The following is a 20,199-nucleotide window of genomic DNA, read 5'->3' on the forward strand; positions in this document are numbered from 1 at the left end:
GAGGACGCACATGGTGTTTCCACAACCGAAGGCAGGGATGAAAAGAGAGGATTTTGTGGTCAGGGTCAGGCTGCAGACTAGCTCCATGAGAGTAAACAGATCTCTGAACCCATCAGTGCAGAGTCACCCTGCCCAAGCTCTGCAGGGAAAGGGGAGCAGCAGATAGTGACGGCTCCCTGATCCTGAATTGCCAGGCCCTGGCGTAAATTAAAGTTGCAGAGCAGAAGCTCTAACTTATGCCACCAGCTTAAAGCCATTGGTGAGTCATAGTCATCCTGTGATCAACCACTACAACAGGTCTTTCTCCTCTGTCACTTCCCACTAATATGTCCCCAGTTTATAGCAAAAATTCTTGTTGTTAGTCCCTCCATGCATGACCTTGTATTTTGCACTATTCAATTTCATCCCATTTCTATTACTCCAGTTTACAAGGTTGCCCAGATCTTCTTGTAGGATATTCCTAGCCACCTCTGTATTGGTAATACCTCCCAACGTTGTGCCATGTGGAAGTTTTATTAGCACGCTCCACTTTTTGTGCCAAGATCAGTAATAAAAATATTAAATAAGGTTGGTCCCAAGACTGAACCAGGAACTCCACTAGTAACGTCCCTCCTGCCTGACAATTCACCTTTCAGTACGACCCATTGTAGTCTCCCCTTTAACCAGTTCCTTAATTCTCATATTAATCCCCATCTTCTCCAATTTAACTAACAATTTCCCATGTGGAACTGAATCAAATGCCTTACTGAAACCCAGGTAGATTACATCTACTGCATTTCCTTTGTCTAAAAAAATCAGTTATCTTCTCAAAGAAGATCAGGTTGGTCTGACACGATCTACCTTTTTAGAACCATGTTGTTTTTTTATCCAAATTACCATTAACCTCTATGTCCTTAACTACTTTCTCTTTCAAAATTTGTTCCAAAACCTTGCATGCAACTGACGTCGAACTAACAGGCCTGTAGTTTCCTGGATCACTCCCCCACACTACTCTTCTTAAAAAACAGGAACCATATTAGCAATTCTCCAATCACAGGATACAACACCCAAGTTTACAGATTCATTAAAAAATGCTCGCTACTGAGTTTGCAATTTCATGTGCCAATTTCTTTAATATTCTTGGATGCAGATTATCTGACCCCCCACTCCCCATTTTAGTCCCATTAAGATGTTTGAGTTTGACTTCCATCTTGGATGTGGTAATTTCTATCTCCTCCTTCCTATTATCCACCCTGCCACTACTCCAAGCTCTTCGTCAGTCTCATTAAAAACTGAGGCAAAGTATTTGTTTAGGTTTTGGGCCATGCCTAGATTACCTTTAATCTCCACCCCATTCTCAGTATTTAGTGGTCTGTATCCCATACTGTAAAGTAATATTTGAGCAGTTGTATTGTTAGCCTCTATGTCTGTGTAAATCACCAAGCAGAAGAGGGTTGATCTTCAACAGAAGGTGTTACACACCCATCCCAAAAAGAAAGATCCACCCATACCAGAAGGACAATTGTGGGAAATTGCAACTGGAATTTTCTTACCTATCAATAAGGGCATGGCTACACTTGCAAATGTAGAGCATTTTGAGTTAAACCAGCCTTTGTAGAGTGCAGTAGGGAAAGCGCTGCAGTCTGTCCACACTGATAGCTGCAAGCACACCGGCGTGGCCACATTTGCAGCACTTGCAGCGGCACTGGGAGCGGTGCATTATGGGCAGCTATCCCACAGAGCACCTCTTCCCATTCTGACACTGTGGCTTGTGGGAAGGGGGTGGGGGGGCATTCTGGATCCTGTCCCAATGCCCTGTGATGCATCAGTTCGCATCCCAGCAATCCCTGTGCTTCCGTCCACATTTGGTGCCATCTTTCAATGTTTTTTGTACTGCACGCTCTGTCTTTCCTTTCGGTCTGCAAGAATGGAGCCCGAACTGCTGAGGAATATGCTGACGAGTCTAGCCAGCACGTCACGTTTGGCAGTTGAGTTACTCCTTAAGATCCAAACTGACAGCGAGGACTCCGATGATGATATTGACACGAGTAACGCATACGATACAAGATTGCTTGTGGCATTCAGGGGTACTGAATGCCCCCTCTAGTAAGGTTAATAAGGGGCACTGACTACCTTAATGGCAATTCCCCTTTATTTGGGCTCCTGCCAGCCAACCCCCGGAAGCCTCCTGCTCCAATGGAATGTCTTAGCACTCACGATCTGTGATATCTCAGCTCCTCAGTAGAACACCCCCCTGAGGGTGTGGTAGGATGGGGCTTTTGGTTAAGGCACTGGGGTAGAACTCCTGAGAAGATCTGGGTACAATTTCCAGCTATGCCACAGACTGCCTGTATGACCTCAGGCAAGTTACTTACGTCAGTCCCCCATCTATGCAATGGGGATAATATTACTGCCTTTCTCCCAACCTTTGTCTGTTTAATCTATTTAGACAAACTTCTACAGAGCCAAGTTTGTCTCTTGATAGATATATTTACAGGGCCTAGAATGATCATACTATGGTTGGGGGCCCTCCATGCTACTGGAACAGAGAATAACTATTATAGACACGCTAGAGAGGAGGAGGGATTTATTTTCTGTTTTGCAATTTCTTTTATAATAAAAACATCATTACCCTCAGGGGTTTTAAATCAATAGGAAATAGGTAAAAACATTAATGTGTCTCATTTACTTTCCATGTCAGGAATGTAGTGCTAGGCTAGGCCACATGACCATGTCTCAGGCAATTGAAACAGTTGGAAATGCAAAGATAATAAAAATTTGTTACCTAGGGAGAATACAGTTTATTATAACATCTACCCTGTAAGGTTGTATTCTTAATTAAGGGTTTTCTAGTGACTACAGAAATCATAAAACTCAAATATGGTTTCATTTGTACATGTCACAAGCACTGCAGAAATAGAAATACTGCCTACGTGCACATTCAGGCATGTACTTCATTTTTTGTTGTAATGCTTAGGCACAAAAAAGCAGATGCCTCTGAATACATGAAGTACTTAGAGCCCCCATAACCATAGTATCTGAGTGCCTCACAACACCCCAGTGAGATAGCATTTCCCTATTATCCCCATTTTACAGATGGGGAACTGAGACAGACAGACTAAGCCTGTGTCTATACTAGAGAGCTTACAGCGGCGTCACTGTAAGATCTCACTTGTAGCCGCTCTATGCTAACAGGTGACAGCTATCTCATCGACATAATTAATCCACCCCAATGAGAGGCGGTAGCGCTGTCCACACTGGCACTTCTGTCAGTGTACCTTATGTCACTCAGGGGGGTGTTTTATTCAGAGCATAGAACTGAACCTGTGTAATTGACTAGTGATTCTTGAGACAACTTAGAGGGCCCTGATTTTCAAAGGGCAAGTGCTCAGAATTTAAGATAAGCCCAGAAAACGGAGGTACCCAAAAATCACTAGGCACTTTTCAGAAATTAGGCCATTTGTTTTTTAAGTAGCAAAATAAAGACTTTCAAGGATCAATGGGGAGAACCTTCCACTTTAGGATGGCAGCAGTTGGGAGCAGGTATTTAGAATTGATCAAAAGATACCCTCAGGCCAACTTACAGCAGTGGATAAAGATCATGTTTTATCTGCTTATCTTGAGGGTCTTCCATTGCTACCTTCCTACCCCTCCACCCCAAGTAACAACCACAATTATGTAATGTTGCCATACCCAGTGATGAGCTGCCAAATTTTTAACAACGGGTTCCCTCCTCCCTCCAAAATTTTAACAACGGGTTCCCTCCTTCCCCCCCCTCCGTGGGGGGGAGTCGTGCCCCATCCAACCCCTCATGTTCCTTAACACACACACTACGAGACCCCTGACCCATCCCCCCCTTCCCTGTCCCCTGACTGCCCCTTGCCGCCCCACCCAACCCCTCCTCTCATTCTCAATGGCCCCCCAGAACCCCTACCCCATACAACTACCCCTTCTCTCTGTCCCTGAGTGCCCCCACCACCTCATCCAACCCTGCTCTTTCCTGACTGCTCCCCGGGACCCTTGCCCCCATTCAATCCCCCTGTTCCCTGCCCTCTGACTACCCTGACCCCTATCCACCCCCCCACAACCCACCCCCTCCCTGCCCCCTTACCACACTGCCTGGGGACCGGGTCCACTCTGCCAGGACCACGACCGGCGCCGCGGGGCCTGACTCCCCGGGCCGGCCCGACTCGCCGAGCCGCTCGGCCCGACTCCCCGGGCCGGGCCGAGTCCCCGGGCCGGGCCGACTCCCCGGGCCGGGCCGGCACCGGGGCCCGGCCGCTCGGCCCGACTCCCCGGGCCGGGCCGGCACCGGGGCCCGGCCGCTCGGCCCGACTCCCCGGGCCGGGCCGGCACCGGGGCCCGGCCGCTCGGCCCGACTCCCCGGGCCGGCACCGGGGCCCGGCTGCTCGGCGGCAGCCGCGGGGCCCGACTCCCCGGCCGGCGCTGGGCTGGAGGGAGCCGCGGTCTGGGACCGGGAGCTGCTGAGCCAGCCGCACCTCCCCTCCCCCTCCGCGCCCCAGCTTACCTGCTGGCTACCTCCATGCTGCTTGTTCAGGCTTCCCGCGAACATCTGATTCGTGGGAAGCAGGGGAGGGGGAGGAGAAGGGGGCGGAGCAGGAGAGGAGTGGGCGGGAACTTTTGTTAAATTTAGCAGCCCTTAACAAGCGGTTCTAAAATGGCTGCTAAAATTTAACAACGGGTTCCCGCGAACCCGTGCGAACCCGCTGCAGCTCACCCCTGGCCATACCCAAAACATACATTCCAACAACAGGACTGGAAATTATCCCCATTCCCAGCTGATCAGAAGGAGGAGAGGATTCTGAGGAAGGAGGTGTTTCTAGAGCACAGGTGGGCAAAAATACAGCCCGCAGGCCAGATCCAGCCCATCTAACATTTCTCTGTGGCCCGCCATGCTCTTTGGCTGCCCCCTCACGATCTCCAGGCCACTAAAAGTCCCACAGCGCAGCGGGGTGCTCAGGCAGGCTGCCTGCTGCAGCCCCACACTGCTCCCAGAAGCGGCTGGCTGCTGCTGGCATGTCCCTGCGCACCCCTGGTGGGGGGTGAGGCAGCTCCATGCACTGCCCCACCCCCACCCCCCCGCACCGTCCTCACAGCTCCCATTGGCCGGCTACAGGGGTGGTGCTTGCAGGCAGCAGATGGAGACCCACTGCCCCCTAACCCTCAAGGGGCATGCAGAAATGTGCTACAGTGCCAGCAGCTGGCCACTTCCAGGAGTGGCGTGGGGCCATGGCATGCAAGCAGCCTGCCTGTGCATCCTGCTGCGCTGCCGGCCAGCGCCTGTGGTAAGCACCTCCCGGCCAGAGCCTGCACCTTGCACCCCCTCCCACAGCCCAACCCTCTGTCCCATGTCAGAACCCACTCCCGCTCCTAAACTCCCTCCCAGACCCCGCACCCCCCTCCATTAATGTAGTAGAAATGTGCAGCCTGTGACAACTTACCAAAATTCGTGGAGTGGCCCCCCTGCAAAAATTATTGCCTACCCCTCTTCTAGAGGATCGTTACCCTCACACTTTTAAAGACCTTAAGGAATACAGCTGTGCCATGTAGCATGCCAGGCACTAGTGGTGATTCCACAGTTACTGGCACAGTGCACTGCCACAGGGCAAGCCCAGAGGGAACTGATTCCTGCACCTGCATCAGTGCAATCTCTTCTTTAGCAATACAAGGCCTGTTCCAAACCCCACTGAAAATTTCAGTGGGGTTTGGATCAGGCCCATGGAGGGAAGCAGAGAGATGGCAGTTGTTAGAGAGCTTATTCCTTCACTCTCCCACTTCCCTGGTCCTTCTTGCATGAATAGAGAGCAACAATACCCGCAGTCCAAAGGTGCAAACAATTCGATGTTTATTGGGGTGAACTTCCAGCAAGCTTAAATCCAAATTCCTTTTTCATTATTTTCAAATCCCAACTTACTTCCTGTTTGCCCCTAATTTATATAGTAATATTCTTAGCTATACCTTAACCAATCATTCTACTAAAATTTACCTAACCAATCCTAACATATTGTAACATGATTAGCTAACCAATTATATCCCACAACCTTAATTAGGTTACACCCAGCAATATTAATTATACTGCAGACAAACAATCACAGAACCAGCCAGAGACCATGCAAATAAACATACAAAACAATACAGAAGTGAGGATTTCACAACTACAGCTATACAGACATAAGAGTTTTCCAGCTATGTCTATTGATAAGTGAGTTCTTACCAGACAGAAAACTATCAAACTAAATTTCCTTTTACATGTTCTAGGCTCTTTCCTTTCTCTGGAGGTGATAGATCAGATCACCTTCCTAACCGCCCCAGATTGCCTTATTTCAATATGACTAAACAAGGCCTTAGGCCTTGGCTACACTGGCACTTTACAGTGCTGCAACTTTCTCGCTCAGGGGTGTGAAAAAACACCCCCCCTGAGCACAGCAAGTTACAGCGCTGTAAAGCGCTAGTGTAAACAGTGTCCCAGCTAACCCCCTGTACGCTAATCCCCACGGGGAGGTGGAGTACCTGCAGCGCTGGGAGAGCTCTCTCCCAGTGCTGGCGCCGCGACCACACTCGCACTTCAAAGCGCTGCTGTGGGAGCACTCCCGCAGCAGCGCTTTGGAGTTTCGAGTGTAGCCAAGCCCTTAGACTGTCACAGTGAGAGAAGGCCCTTACACAGATAGAATCAAAATCATTGTCTTTCTTTTATACCTCTATAACTAGCTAAGCGATAAGAATACACCTACATTCTTAAAGTATAGGCCTTTGCAGACAGGCTTGAATATCTATATCCTAACAGCAGTAAATAAACTCACTTCACATACCTCTCTCCTTTACTCCCACTGTATATGGAGTATTGGTCATCAGTACCATGGGCTACTGCTTCGGAGGAAGTACATTCCTAGCTGTCTGTGGACCTGCAAATAGCTGAACAAGAGATAAAACTTCAAGGAAAGTTGCTTGAAATCACATCAAAGCTAAAACAGAGGGGCCCAGCTGGGAATCCATTTTAAACAGTTTCTTAATCCAAAAGCCGATACATCAGTCGCTGATTTAAACATCTGCCTGACAGACAGGGCGGGTAGGGCCAATGATCTTCCAGCCTGTTGCACATAGATCATGGGAGAAAGCATGTGGTAAATACACTAACTCATGAGGCTCCCCAGGGAAGAGCAGGCTCTTGTGCCTGTTCTGAACTGGTACTGCTCACTCTGATGAGTTAGAGGCAGGGGGGACCACCAGATGGTATAATTAGTCCCCTTCTCCTGCCCCAATCAGCTCACAATTTTTGGTGTTTTTCTTAAAGCCCTAGCTCCAGGTGGCATGTTATTACATGATGGGAATCTCACCTTTCACTAAAAAAAAATTTGCTTTTAGCCTGCATAGTAATGGAGAAAGGTCTTATTGTCAAGACCTGAGTGTATTCCAAAGGCTCAAAATAAAATGCAACTAGAGGGCAAATAAAAAAAAAACATATTTTTAAACACACATCATGATTCTGGGAGGCTGGATGGTTTGAGCATTGGCCTGCTAAACCCAGGGTTGTGAGTTCCATTCTTGAGGGGGGCATTTAGGGATCTGGGGCAAAAATCTGCCTGGGGATTGGTCCTGCTTTGAGCAGGGGGTTGGACTAGATGACCTCCTGAGGTCCCTTCCAACCCTGATATTCTATGATTTCTAAGGGATTGGTGATTCTGCTTCCTTTTATTCTACATTATTTTGAGAGTAAATGTCTTTTGAATATCTACATAGCTGACAACCGGGTTTGTGACTTGTCCACATGACCTTCAGGAGACAGGCCTGGAAACTTAAATTCATAACTCTGCTAGAAGCTAAAAATCACATTCTCACCTACTAACCCTCTTAAAAGTGCTCACTTCATTTAAGTGTTTTTTTACAACGTGTTAATCCCTTATGTTTAACAATCTGTCCCACCTTGTATTTAGCTTGGACACCCAGGGCTTGTCTACACTTATAGTTTCAATAGCACTACAGTGAAGATGCTCACTATCTATGTTGACCAGAGAGTGTCTCCCATGATGTAGGTACTCCACCCATGTCCCTAGAGGCAATAACTAGGTCGACAGGAGAATCCTCCCATTGACCTAATGCTGTCTACACCAGGTGTTAGGTTGGTTTAACTTGGTTGTTTGGGAGAGTGGGGATGGATTTTTCACACCTCTGAATGACAGAGTTATACTGACGTAATTTCCTACTGTAGAGCAGGCCTCTGAGGCAGGGCTGGCTCCAGACCCCAGCGCGCCAAGCGCGCGCTTGGGGCGGCGTGCCACGGGAGGGCGGCAGGCGGCTCCGGTGGACCTCCTGCAGGCGTGCCTGCGGAGGGTCCGTTGGTCCCGCGGCTTCGGTTGAGCATCCGCAGGCGTGCCTGCGGGAGGTCCACCGGAGCCGCGGGACCAGCGGACCCTCCACAGGCACGTCTGCAGGAGGTCCACCTGAGCCGCGGGACCGGCGACCGCCAGAACGCCCCCCCGCAGCGTGCCGCCCTGCTTGGGGCGGCACAATTCCTAGAGCCGCCCCTGCTCCGAGGTGTAAATTTCCCAGACCTGAAGAAGAGCTTCTTCCACCAACAGAAGTTGGTCCAAAATTAAAGATACTACCTCACCCACCTTGTCTCTCAAGCCTGGTCTACACTAGGCGTTTAAACCGGTTTTAGGAGCGTAAAACCGATTTAACGCCACACCCGTCCACACTAGGAGGCACCTTATATCGATTTTAATGGCTTGTCATAAACAGATAGTTAAGGGTTAAGGTCTGTTTTACCTGTAAAGGGTTAACATGTAGTACCTGGTGACCACCTGACCAGAGGACCAATCAGAGATAAGATTTTTTCAAATCTCTGTGGAGGGAAGCCTTTGTCTGTGTGAGAACTGGTTTTGAATTTAACAGAAGACAGTCATGTCTCCAAGCTCTCCTGGAGTAGTTTCTACTAATTAATAGTGAGTATTAATTAGAAAGGTGAATTAGTCTTATGATTTGATTTCTATATTGGCAATTGTGTGTTTGCTAAAGGAAATGCTTTATTCCTGTTTGCTGATATTGCTTTTACTGAGAAAAGGGGGAGGGGGAAGTGGGCTGCTTCCCTGTGTGTAGAGATTCAAGGCGTTTGAATCCAGGCACCTCTGTCTCCAGAGCAGGCTGGAGAGAGGGAGGAGGGGGGAGGTTCCTCCTCTGTGAATTGATCTGTGTTCCCAGGGGGGGAAACAGGGGTGTCCCGGCCCACAGAATTGACCGGGTGGTGGCAGCCGAAGGGGAGACCTACCCTAGGATTTTGGGGTGGGGGGAAGACATGCGGGTCCTCACTTTGAAACCGCCCAGTTTCAAGTGAGGGTAGACGCCTGACATGGTGGCAGTGGTGTTTCGGACCCAGAAAGAGAGGCAAGGCTTTTCTACCAGAGGCACTCTGAGGCAGTTTCAGGGTTAGAAGTATTTTCAGTTTTTGCAGGGCTTTCTGTTACAGTACTTGCGTCCATTGTGATACGAGGTACCACTCAGGATTCCTGAGGTGGGGGGAAGTGCTCGACAAAGTACATTCCCATCCAACAGGGAAAACAGGTTTCGGGGGGGAAGACAGAAACCCTGTCTTTTCCCTGTGTCTTTTGAAATCCTCTGGAGCCAGGGAATACAAATCTCTGAGAGGATTTACTACACTTTTCTGCAGGTACTAAGTAGCACCAGCCGCTCAGCTGGGCTTATTAGGAAGATTGTTTTTTTGGAAACAGATTTTCAGCTGGGTTTAGCTGAGGCATAAGGTTTCTAACAGGCTGTGTTAGAAAAGGATTTTTTTCCTTCTTCTTTTCTTTTTTCTCCTTTTTTTCTTTCTGTCTGCTTAAAAACAGCTAGGAAAGAGGTGCAAGTTTTTCTAGGAGGCTTGTTAGAAAGGACCCCCACTGTGAGGTACTTAGCAAGTGCTAGAAACAGGACAAACCAGTTTTTTTGGGTCTTCTCAGTATATCAGCAAACAGCAACTACACATTTGCAAATGAAAAGGTTTTGTTTCTTTTCTATTCAGTCTCTCGGGAATAGAGAGGGTTAGGAATTGGGGAAACCAATTCCCTGACTGCAAAGGGGTGTGGCCAGCACCAAAAAGCAACACCAGCAAGCCACACATAAAATTCACTGACTGCAGAGGGGTGTGGCCAGCACCAGAAGGCACTGTTCCCCATCCCAAGAAATTTCCCACCTACATGGCAGGTGAGGACACTAAGGCCTTCTTCAAAAAGGTTAAAAGGACCTGCCATGGGTACAGCATCCCTGAAGACCAGTACAAGGACTGGTCAGGAAAGTGGACTTTTGCTGTCTATAACAATTATTCCATCCCCATGCTACTGGGGGAAGACTTGGCCAACCATGTGCAGCTGGCCAAGAGGGGGGGAGTGGTCACCTGCGGCCAGGCCAAACAAGCAGGCACTCCCATCCCTGTTCCTGAGCCATCCACCAGGACCCTGTCTGTGTTACCAGAGACCCAGACAGAGGTGGTGAAACCGCAACCCATGCCAACAACTACAGCAACCAGCGGCAGAACCAGCGCCAGCACTGACGCCAGCGCTTGCAACTCCACCGCCAGGGGGCGCCAACGGGCCTAAACTGGCAGAAGCAGCAGACAACTCTACCCAAGAGGATCAGCCAGAGCCTGATATATCACCTTGTGCACCAGCGGAGAGCGGTTCACAGTCAACGAAAACAACCTCATCACCTACATCGCTTCCAGAGGGACCAAGCCCAAGTCCACAGTCTAAGGAGGAACTGGTGTCTCCCGCCTCAAGGGAACAGTTCCAGACTGAGCAGGAAGCCGATGATAGCCTTAAGAAAGCTTGGGCGGCGGCACGCAGCAACCCACCGCCTCTCAGCTCTTCTACCCAATTCCAGTTTGTTGTAAAACAAGGACTTTTATATAAGGACATTCTTTCTGGTGGACACCAGGAAGGCCAGCATCCTCAAAGACAGTTGGTAGTTCCAACTAGGTACTGGGACAAGCTCTTAAGCTTGGGCCCTGACATCCCAGTGGGCATTCTGGGGTCAACAAAGCAAAAACAGGTTAAAAACATTCCTTCCACTGGGAGGGGATGGGCAAGGACAATGCCAAGTATGTCCGCTCAAATGCATACAAAGTGTTCTTCAGTGTCAAATATCTTGTTGTTTACATACTTAGTAGTATATGTAATAGTGCATGTGTTTTGTTTACCTGTTTATGTTACAGTGCTAGGAGGAAATCACCACCAGTAGTTCCCACTGTTGGCGATTTGGGGGGCGTGTCATAAACAGATAGTTAAGGGTTAAGGTCTGTTTTACCTGTAAAGGGTTAACATGTAGTACCTGGTGACCACCTGACCAGAGGACCAATCAGAGATAAGATTTTTTCAAATCTCTGTGGAGGGAAGCCTTTGTCTGTGTGAGAACTGGTTTTGAATTTAACAGAAGACAGTCATGTCTCCAAGCTCTCCTGGAGTAGTTTCTACTAATTAATAGTGAGTATTAATTAGAAAGGTGAATTAGTCTTATGATTTGATTTCTATATTGGCAATTGTGTGTTTGCTAAAGGAAATGCTTTATTCCTGTTTGCTGATATTGCTTTTACTGAGAAAAGGGGGAGGGGGAAGTGGGCTGCTTCCCTGTGTGTAGAGATTCAAGGCGTTTGAATCCAGGCACCTCTGTCTCCAGAGCAGGCTGGAGAGAGGGAGGAGGGGGGAGGTTCCTCCTCTGTGAATTGATCTGTGTTCCCAAGGGGGGAAACAGGGGTGTCCCGGCCCACGGAATTGACCGGGTGGTGGCAGCCGAAGGGGAGACCTACCCTAGGATTTTGGGGTGGGGGGAAGACATGCGGGTCCTCACTTTGAAACCGCCCAGTTTCAAGTGAGGGTAGACGCCTGACATGGCTCTTTAAATCGGTTTCTGTACTCCTCCTCGACGAGAGGAGTAGCGCTAATATCGGGATTAACATATCGGAATAGGGTTAGTGTGGCCGCAAATCGACGGTATTGGCCTCCGGGCGGTATAAGAACATAAGAACATAAGAAAGGCCGTACCGGGTCAGACCAAAGGTCCATCTAGCCCAGTATCTGTCTACCGACAGTGGCCAATGCCAGGTGCCCCTGAGGGAGTGAACCTAAAAGGCAACGATCAAGTGATCTCTCTCCTGCCATCCATCTCCATCCTCTGACGAACAGAGGCTAGGGACACCATTCTTACCCATCCTGGCTAATAGCCATTTATGGACTTAGCCACCATGAATTTATCCAGTCCCCTTTTAAACATTGTTATAGTCCTAGCCTTCACAACCTCCTCAGGTAAGGAGTTCCACAAGTTGACTGTGCGCTGCGTGAAGAAGAACTTCCTTTTATTTGTTTTAAACCTGCTGCCTATTAATTTCATTTGGTGACCCCTAGTTCTTGTATTATGGGAATAAGTAAATAACTTTTCCTTATCCACTTTCTCAACATCACTCATGATTTTATATACCTCTATCATGTCCCCCCTTAGTCTTCTCTTTTCCAAACTGAAGAGTCCTAGCCTCTTTAATCTTTCCTCATATGGGACCCTCTCTAAACCCCTAATCATTTTAGTTGCTCTTTTCTGAACCTTTTCTAGTGCTAGAATATCTTTTTTGAGGTGAGGAGACCACATCTGTACAGAGTATTCGAGATGTGGGCGTACCATGGATTTATATAAGGGCAATAATATATTCTCAGTCTTATTCTCTATCCCCTTTTTAATGATTCCTAACATCCTGTTTGCTTTTTTGACCGCCTCTGCACACTGCGTGGACATCTTCAGAGAACTATCCACGATAACTCCAAGATCTTTTTCCTGACTCGTTGTAGCTAAATTAGCCCCCATCATGTTGTATGTATAGTTGGGGTTATTTTTTCCAATGTGCATTACTTTACATTTATCCACATTAAATTTCATTTGCCATTTTGTTGCCCAATCACTTAGTTTTGTGAGTGCACAGTGCACCACTGTGACCGCTCTGGACAGCATTCTGAACTCTGATGCACTGGCCAGCTAGACAGGAAAAGCCCCGCGAACTTTTGAAATTCATTTCCTGTTTCCCCAGCGTAGAGAGCTAATCAGCACAGGTGACCACGCACAGCTCATCTGCACAGGTAACAATGCAGTCTCCTGAGAATCGAAAAAGAGCCCCAGCATGGACTGCACGGGAGGTACTGGATCTGATCGCTATATGGGGAGAGGATTCAGTGCTAACAGAACTGCGTTCCAAAAGACGAAATGAAAAAGTATTTGAAAGAATTTCTAAGGCTATGACGGATAAAGGCCACAGCAGGGACTCAGTGCAGTGCAGAGTGAAACTTAAGGAGCTCAGACAAGCCTACCAGAAAACCAAAGAAGCAAACGGAAGGTCCGGGGCAGGTCGAAAAACATGCCGCTTCTATGCTGAGCTGCATGCAATTTTAGGGGGCTGCGCCACAAGTACCCCACCCCTGACCGTGGATTCCGAGGTGGGGGTTGTAATCTCTGCCATGGCTGAGGATTATGCAGACGGGGAAGATGAAGATGAAGAAGAGGAGGACAACCTAGCAGAGAGCACACAGGACTCCGTGAGCCCCAGCAGCCAGGAGCTTTTTCTCACCCTGACGGAATTACCCTCCTCCCAGCCCTCCCAAGCAACTATCCCAGACAATGACGCCACGGAAGGGACCTCTGGTGAGTGTACCTTTGCAAATAGCAAACATTGTTTTTTAAGCAAGCGTTTTTTAATGATTGATTTGCCCTGAGGACTTGGGATGCATTCGCAGATAGTATAGTCACTTAGAAAAGTTTGTTAACATGTCCGGGGATTGAGAGGAAATCCTCCAGGGACATCTCGATGAAGCGCTCCTGTAGGTACTCCAGAAGCCTTTGCAGAAGGTTTCTGGGCAAGGCAGCCTTGTTCCGCCCACCATGGTAGGACACTTTACCACGCCATGCATGTAGCAAGTAATCAGGTATCATTGCATGGCAAAGCATAGCAGCGTATGGTCCCGGTGATTGCTGGCATTCAAGAAGCATCCGTTCTTTATCTCGCTGTGTTATCCTCAGCAAAGTGATATCGTTCAGGATAACCTGGTTAAAAATCAGGAATTTAAGTAAGGGGGATGGCCATTTTCCTATTGGGTTCGTGGACTGCAGCAGCTTAAAAAAAATCTTTTCCTGCACGTAGCCAAGTGGGGGGAGGGGAGGAGTGAAATGCCGATGATCTTTTTTGTGTTTGGTCAGCGGGGATCTTCCCCAAGCTACCAGCCACGCAGTGGGTGGGAGGGTGGGAAGGGTGTTGATTAGCAGGGAGCTAGCGTGGTATTAGCCATGCGTTGGGGGGAGGGGTAAATCACTGCAGAAGCCGAAAGACAGTGGCTTACCATGGCCACATGCAAGCTGAATTCTGATGCCCGGACCTGTGTCTGTGAGATCTGTAACTCCAGAGCTGCAGGCACTCAGTATTAAGATGAAAAATGCGACCTTGTAGGGAAATCACATGTGCTATGTAAGGTGAATAGTGCTGTTCACTGTGAAAGAGTATAGCCATTGTTCTGTAAAATGTATCTTTTTAAATATTTCTCTCCCTCATGCAGCTGCAAATTTTTCAAGCGTCCCTCCTCCATCCCAAAGGCTAGCACAGATAAGGCGGAGGAAAAAGAAGACGCGAGATGAAATGTTCTCGGATATTATGGAAGTTACACGCAATGAAAGAGCTCATCTGAATGAGTGGAAGGACGTGGTATCAAATTACAGGAAAGATGTCAGTGAACGTGAGGACAGGAGGGACACCTGAGATGAGAGGTGGCGGCAGGAAGATCAGCGGTGGCGGGATGCAACTCTGGGGCTGCTGCGGTGCCAAGATAGGGATATGGGTTCCATCTATCGCCCCCCCACAGTTAGGGAATCCCAGTGCAGCAAAGCCATCCACTATGGCCTGCACGTTTCCCAGAGTCACAACCTTTCGTAGCAGCAGCTTAGTGATTGCTTTGGCTACTTGCATCACAGCGGCCCCCACAGTAGATTTTCCAACTCCAAATTGATTCCCGACTGACCGGTAGCTGTCTGACGTTGCAAGCTTCCACAGGGCTATCGCCACTCGCTTCTCTACTGTGAGGGCTGCTCTCATCTTGGTATTATGGCGTTTCAGGGCAGGGGCAAGCAAGTCACAAAGTTCCATGAAAGTGCCCTTACGCATGCGAAAGTTTCGCAGCCACTGGGAATCGTCCCACACCTGCAACACAATGCGGTCCCACCATTCAGTGCTTGTTTCCCGGGCCCAAAATCGGCATTCAATGGATAGAATCTGCCCCATTACCATCAGGATCTCCAAAGCGCAGGGGCCCGCGGTTTGAGAGAATTCTGTGTCTACGTCCTCATCACTGTCATCGCCGCGCTGCCGTATCCGCCTCCTCCTCGCCTCGTTTTGAATGTCCTGGTTCAACATATACTGCACGAGAGTGCGCGAGGTGTTTAAAACATCCACGATTGCGGTATTGAGCTGAGCAGGGTCCATGCTTGCTGTGCTATGGCGTCTGCACAGTTCACCAAGCAAAAAAGGCGCGAAACGGTTGTCTGCTGCTTTCAGGGAGGGAGGGGTGAGGCTGTACCCAGAACCACCCGCGACAATGATTTTTGCCCCATCAGGCACTGGGATCTCAACCCGGAAATTCCAAGGGGCGGGGGAGGCTGCGGGAACTATGGGATAGCTACGGGATAGCTACCCACAGTGCAACACTCCAGAAATCGACGCTAGCCTCGGACCGTGGACGCACACCACCGATTTAATGTGTTTAGTGTGGCCGCGCGCAATCGATTTTATACAATCTGTTTTGCTAAACCGGTTTATGTAAATTCGGAATAATCCCGTAGTGTAGACGTACCCTTATATGCAAGCTGCACATGTCTCTCTGTCAGTACTCTGAGAATGGGTGCCCCTTGGCTGGGCAGTAACAAATGACACTGGGTCAGAATTGAGGTGCATTATTAGTGCCATGGGCTCAGGACTAGAGTAGCAGGAAGTGATATAGGTCCAGATGGAGGTGCACTGACAGACCTGTTGCGGGGCCCAGCACAAGAATAGCAAGGCATGCTGCAGATCTGGATTGAGGTGCACTGGAAAAAGGACCCCACACTGTACCTGCCTGCATCTACATTTCACCTCCTGTAAGCCTGCCTTCTAGGCCCTGTAATATTCAGGACAAGTAGCAACTTTTAGTCTGGGTCTCCCGTTTGTCTATATGGCAATCTCCCCTGAGAGTGTTTGTCCCTGGGGCCACCAGATCAGGTCTGTTTTGATGCCAGCTCAGGGGGACATACCAGGAAGAATCTCTGCATCTTGACAGCTTCATCACAGCAGGGAACTATTCATGCCAGACTGATCCACTTGCAACACAGCCTGGGACCAGGGAAAGCTTCTGGGTTTGCCCTATGTGTCGAGGGGCATAAAATTTAGGATACTGAGAGGACAGTTGAGTCTAAATTTATTTCAGGCCAGATCCAAGTGCAAGCACCTACTGGAGTCCTCTGAAAAGCTATTCCCTATTAAATATGTTGCTCCAGTTCACTTGGCTGACAAGCTTTTCTCCAGCTACCTCTGCCAGTTTGTTACAATGTCATTCACTACACAGCCAGGAGGATACAGTGCACTGAAGGGATAATTGAGACAATCTCTTAATTAAGGGATAGACACAACACCCCTGGTTAAAGCAGCCTCTTTGCTCCTTTAGTCATAGTCTGTGAGATACACAGCTAAGTTTGTTTGTACTGTATATGCTACTTACTATATGTCTAGTGCTTTTCATCTTCAAAGCACTCTGAAACATTTAATTAACTTATTTCTACCCTCCTGTCATGTGGGGATACTAATTCCCACATTACACCTGGGGGGAAAAATGAGGCATAGAAAAGTTAAGTGACTTGCCTGATGCCAGAGAGGGAGTCGTAATAATGCCAGGAATTAAAAAACAAAAAAACCCCACTCACTGGTTCCTGGCTTCCAGTCTTGTGCTCAGACTAGTAGGCCATCCCTCTTTATGGCAAGGTGTAGAATAATAAATACCTAGCTCTCAGATAGTGCTTTTCCTCTGTGGACCTCAGAGTGCTTTACAAAAGGCACAGAAGGGTGAAGTGACTTGCCCGAAGTCACTCCACAGCAGAGCTGGGAATAGAACCCAGGTCAGAGTCCCAGTCCGGGAGTCTATCCATTAGGCCGCACTGCTGCTAGAATAATCTCCTTTATCTTGTGCACGTGAGGAAGTTAGTTACGTACTCCAGTCAGTGAGCTGCATATAGCACAGGGAGCAAAAAGAGCAGGCGTTAGGTAGCAGAGATGGAAGAACAGTATTTATGAACATGTGTTTGATTAAGAGCTTCAAATTCACTCCCATGGTATTTGTGGCCCATCAAACATATGTACAAGCTAAATTCTGTTTACAAGAAAGTTCACAAAAAGAGAAAAAGTGTTGCAAATACCCTGTGCATGGAACCTTAACCTCCTCTCAGCACCACTGCTTTTTTACACTGGGGTAATTTCACAGGCTTCAAGGGTGCTGTTCTTGATTTACATTGGTGTAAGTGAGAGCAGATTCAGGCCCTGTGTGTTTACAGGTTTATCTAAATCAATTTAAAAAATCTATGTAGTTAAACTAGTCATCAATCATCATCATATTCCTATTATGCCTCTGGCGTTCAGGGCAGTGATGAAGCTCCTCCACTCCTGTCTGTTTCTGGCAAGCCTTGCGATGGTTCCCCAGCTGTGCCCCAGGCTTTTTAGCTCAGCTTCTACAGTTCTTCATCATGTTGTTTTTGGGCGGCCTTGTTTTCGCTTGCCTTCAGGTGTCCATCTTATTGCTACTCTGGTGATGGAATCAGTTTCCATCCGAAGCACATGACCGATCCATCTCCAAAGCCTCCTGGCAATGATGGTGCTCAGATTCTCTTGGCTGCACTGCGTCAATAGATCTTGGTTTGAGATTGTTCTGGGCCAAAAGATACGGAGGATTTTTCTGAGGCAGGTTGTTTGGAATGAAGACAGTTTGGACATGTCAGACTTTCTCATTCCCCAGCATTCTGCACTCTGAAGGAGTGTTGAAAGTACACAGCTCTGATAAATCTTTAAGTTTGGTTTTAGTGTTGTATTTTGATAATTTCCAGATTGTATTTAAGCTCCTGAAGGTGTTCCTGGCTTTACTGATTTTATTCCAGATTTCCTGGCTTGTTCCACCATCCTGGCTGATGGTGCTGCCCTCCTCTTCATCAACGTCTGCAAGTGCTTGCAACCTGTTCTTTAACTGCAAAATGAAGGCTTTCTGTATTTCAAGGGACTTTAGCCTGTCAACATCATAACTTCTATGTCCCTTGTTTGGTGGACCCACACTTCTCAGTTTTAGCTTGATGGAGGCTGTCACAATGTGGTGGTCGCTACCAACACCTGCACCTCTTTCCCTTCAGCTGGAGAGAATTTTAGAAGGAAAAACCCCTTAGAAGTACTGTATGCAGTGTTGTTGTAGCTGTGTTGGTCCCAGAATATTAGAGGGAAAAGATGGGTGAGGTCACATATGAAACTCATCCATTTCATCCTCACCTATAACAATGGCATTTTGTTCAACCTTGGGAACAGCCATGGGTACTAGGATGGCTCCCCAATATGCCAACAGATCTTTAAGGGGGCACTGCAAGGCTTCAATCCCCTTGCGGATCCCACCCTTAGTCACATAAACAGGACTGGACTCTTTCCTTCAGGAAAAAATACGTACAACCCATAAGCATCAAAACACCTAGGAAGACAATCTCCTAGTGTAGAGATTTATTTTAAGTGTAATTTTGTCCATGTGCCGAAGGAAGCCTTGTTAAAAAGGAGAGAGAAACACTCCTTTTCTTTGCCTCTTAATCAGGCAAATTGGAAAGGGCCCTGGCAGACAACTGCAAATAATGAGTCAATTTACCAGAGCAATCACAGGGTGTCAGATCCACCTGATTAGCTGCTGTACTGACAGACTGGTGGTGACAGTTGTAACAGCCCCTTGGCTATCTTCAGTTAACACTTTCCTTTCTTCACACCATCTCAAATGGCCCCAATCTTAGCCAGCCAGTTGCTCCTGTTTATAACGTGTGCTTCAAGATTTGCCCATGTTGTAGGTTCCCCACTGCCACCCTCACCTCCGCTTCCCTGATAATGCCCACCTCTGTACAGCACTTTGAGATTTTGCTGATGAAAAGCACCACATAAGAGCTAGCCATAGGGAAGGGATGGTCCCAGCCTCATAGGGTGCAACAGGCAATTCTGTTTTGAACACAGGGCTTGCTTCCCTCCTGGCACCTACTCCGACTGAAAACATCCAATGGTAGGGGAGAATGACTGCCTTGCTAGCTGCAGTTGCTGCAATGAATACAAGCACCAGGGGGGAGACAGCCCTAAAACCACGGGTGAAAATTCTGGGCTCTCCTGTACACTCAGGCTAGGTAGCATCTTGAGTGGCCATTCTGTATAGCTTGTATTAGCCTATTTAGATTGGGGAACCCCAAATTTTGGTATCTACCGGTGCTTGAAAGCTCCATGCACCCAAGGCAAGCAGGAATCTTTCCTGAGGCATGTCAGGACCATCTGCATTTCATTAAAAAAAAAAAAAGGTCTCTAGCCTTTCTGGTTGCCAAGCTCACCTTCCAAAGGGCTATTGCTACAACATATCAGCAATATCAAACAAGGCAACAAATCATTCCTCATACATGGTTACCTTTAGAATTATAGTCCAAATGACTACACACCTCTTTAGGTAATGTGCATTAACCGGGACTTCTCCAGTCCACTAGCTCCTCATTAGCACTTAATCATCTTGTGACAAATTATTCCACCTTAATCACCAATGCTACAAACTGACAACTGTCAGCTCCTCCAATCAATAGCATACATCAGCATTAAACTTTAGTAAATTCACTCCAATATTAGCACCAGTCTTCTTACAGTAATTATTTGCTAGAGATATTTACATCAGGTGCAAACAGCACAGGGAACATTATAATCCCAGCCTAATTAAATCAAACTTTCTTCATGAGAGACAGAGGGTGTTTATTCCATAAAAAAAAAAACAGAAAAGACAAATTATTTAGTGATTCTCTGGGATGGCCTTTCTTCCCCAGTTAAAAAAGAACAGAACAGCCAAATACAAAGCTGAAATTCCTGCTTACTGCCTGGGATGGATTAGTAGCTCATTCTTAAATTAT

General features: G+C 47.9%; 1 protein-coding gene across 6 annotated transcripts in view; it reads right to left on the reverse strand.

The window, feature by feature from the left end:
• Window positions 1-20,199, reverse strand: part of RASSF7 (Ras association domain family member 7) — a 146,267-nt gene that overhangs the window by 96,354 nt on the left and 29,714 nt on the right. For 3 of the 6 annotated variants that reach the window (XM_045012672.1, XM_045012673.1, XM_045012671.1), the window contains one exon: window positions 6,810-6,912. The exons of 2 other annotated variants lie outside the window; for them this stretch is intronic. The gene's annotated coding sequence lies outside the window, so the exon portion shown is untranslated. Of the gene's footprint in view, window positions 1-6,800; window positions 6,913-20,199 lie in introns of all 6 variants that reach the window. One more of the 6 variants, XM_045012674.1, reaches the window with a different exon arrangement.

Source organism: Mauremys mutica, chromosome 4 (genome assembly GCF_020497125.1).
Source record: "Mauremys mutica isolate MM-2020 ecotype Southern chromosome 4, ASM2049712v1, whole genome shotgun sequence".
Classification (NCBI taxonomy): Eukaryota; Metazoa; Chordata; order Testudines; family Geoemydidae; genus Mauremys; species Mauremys mutica.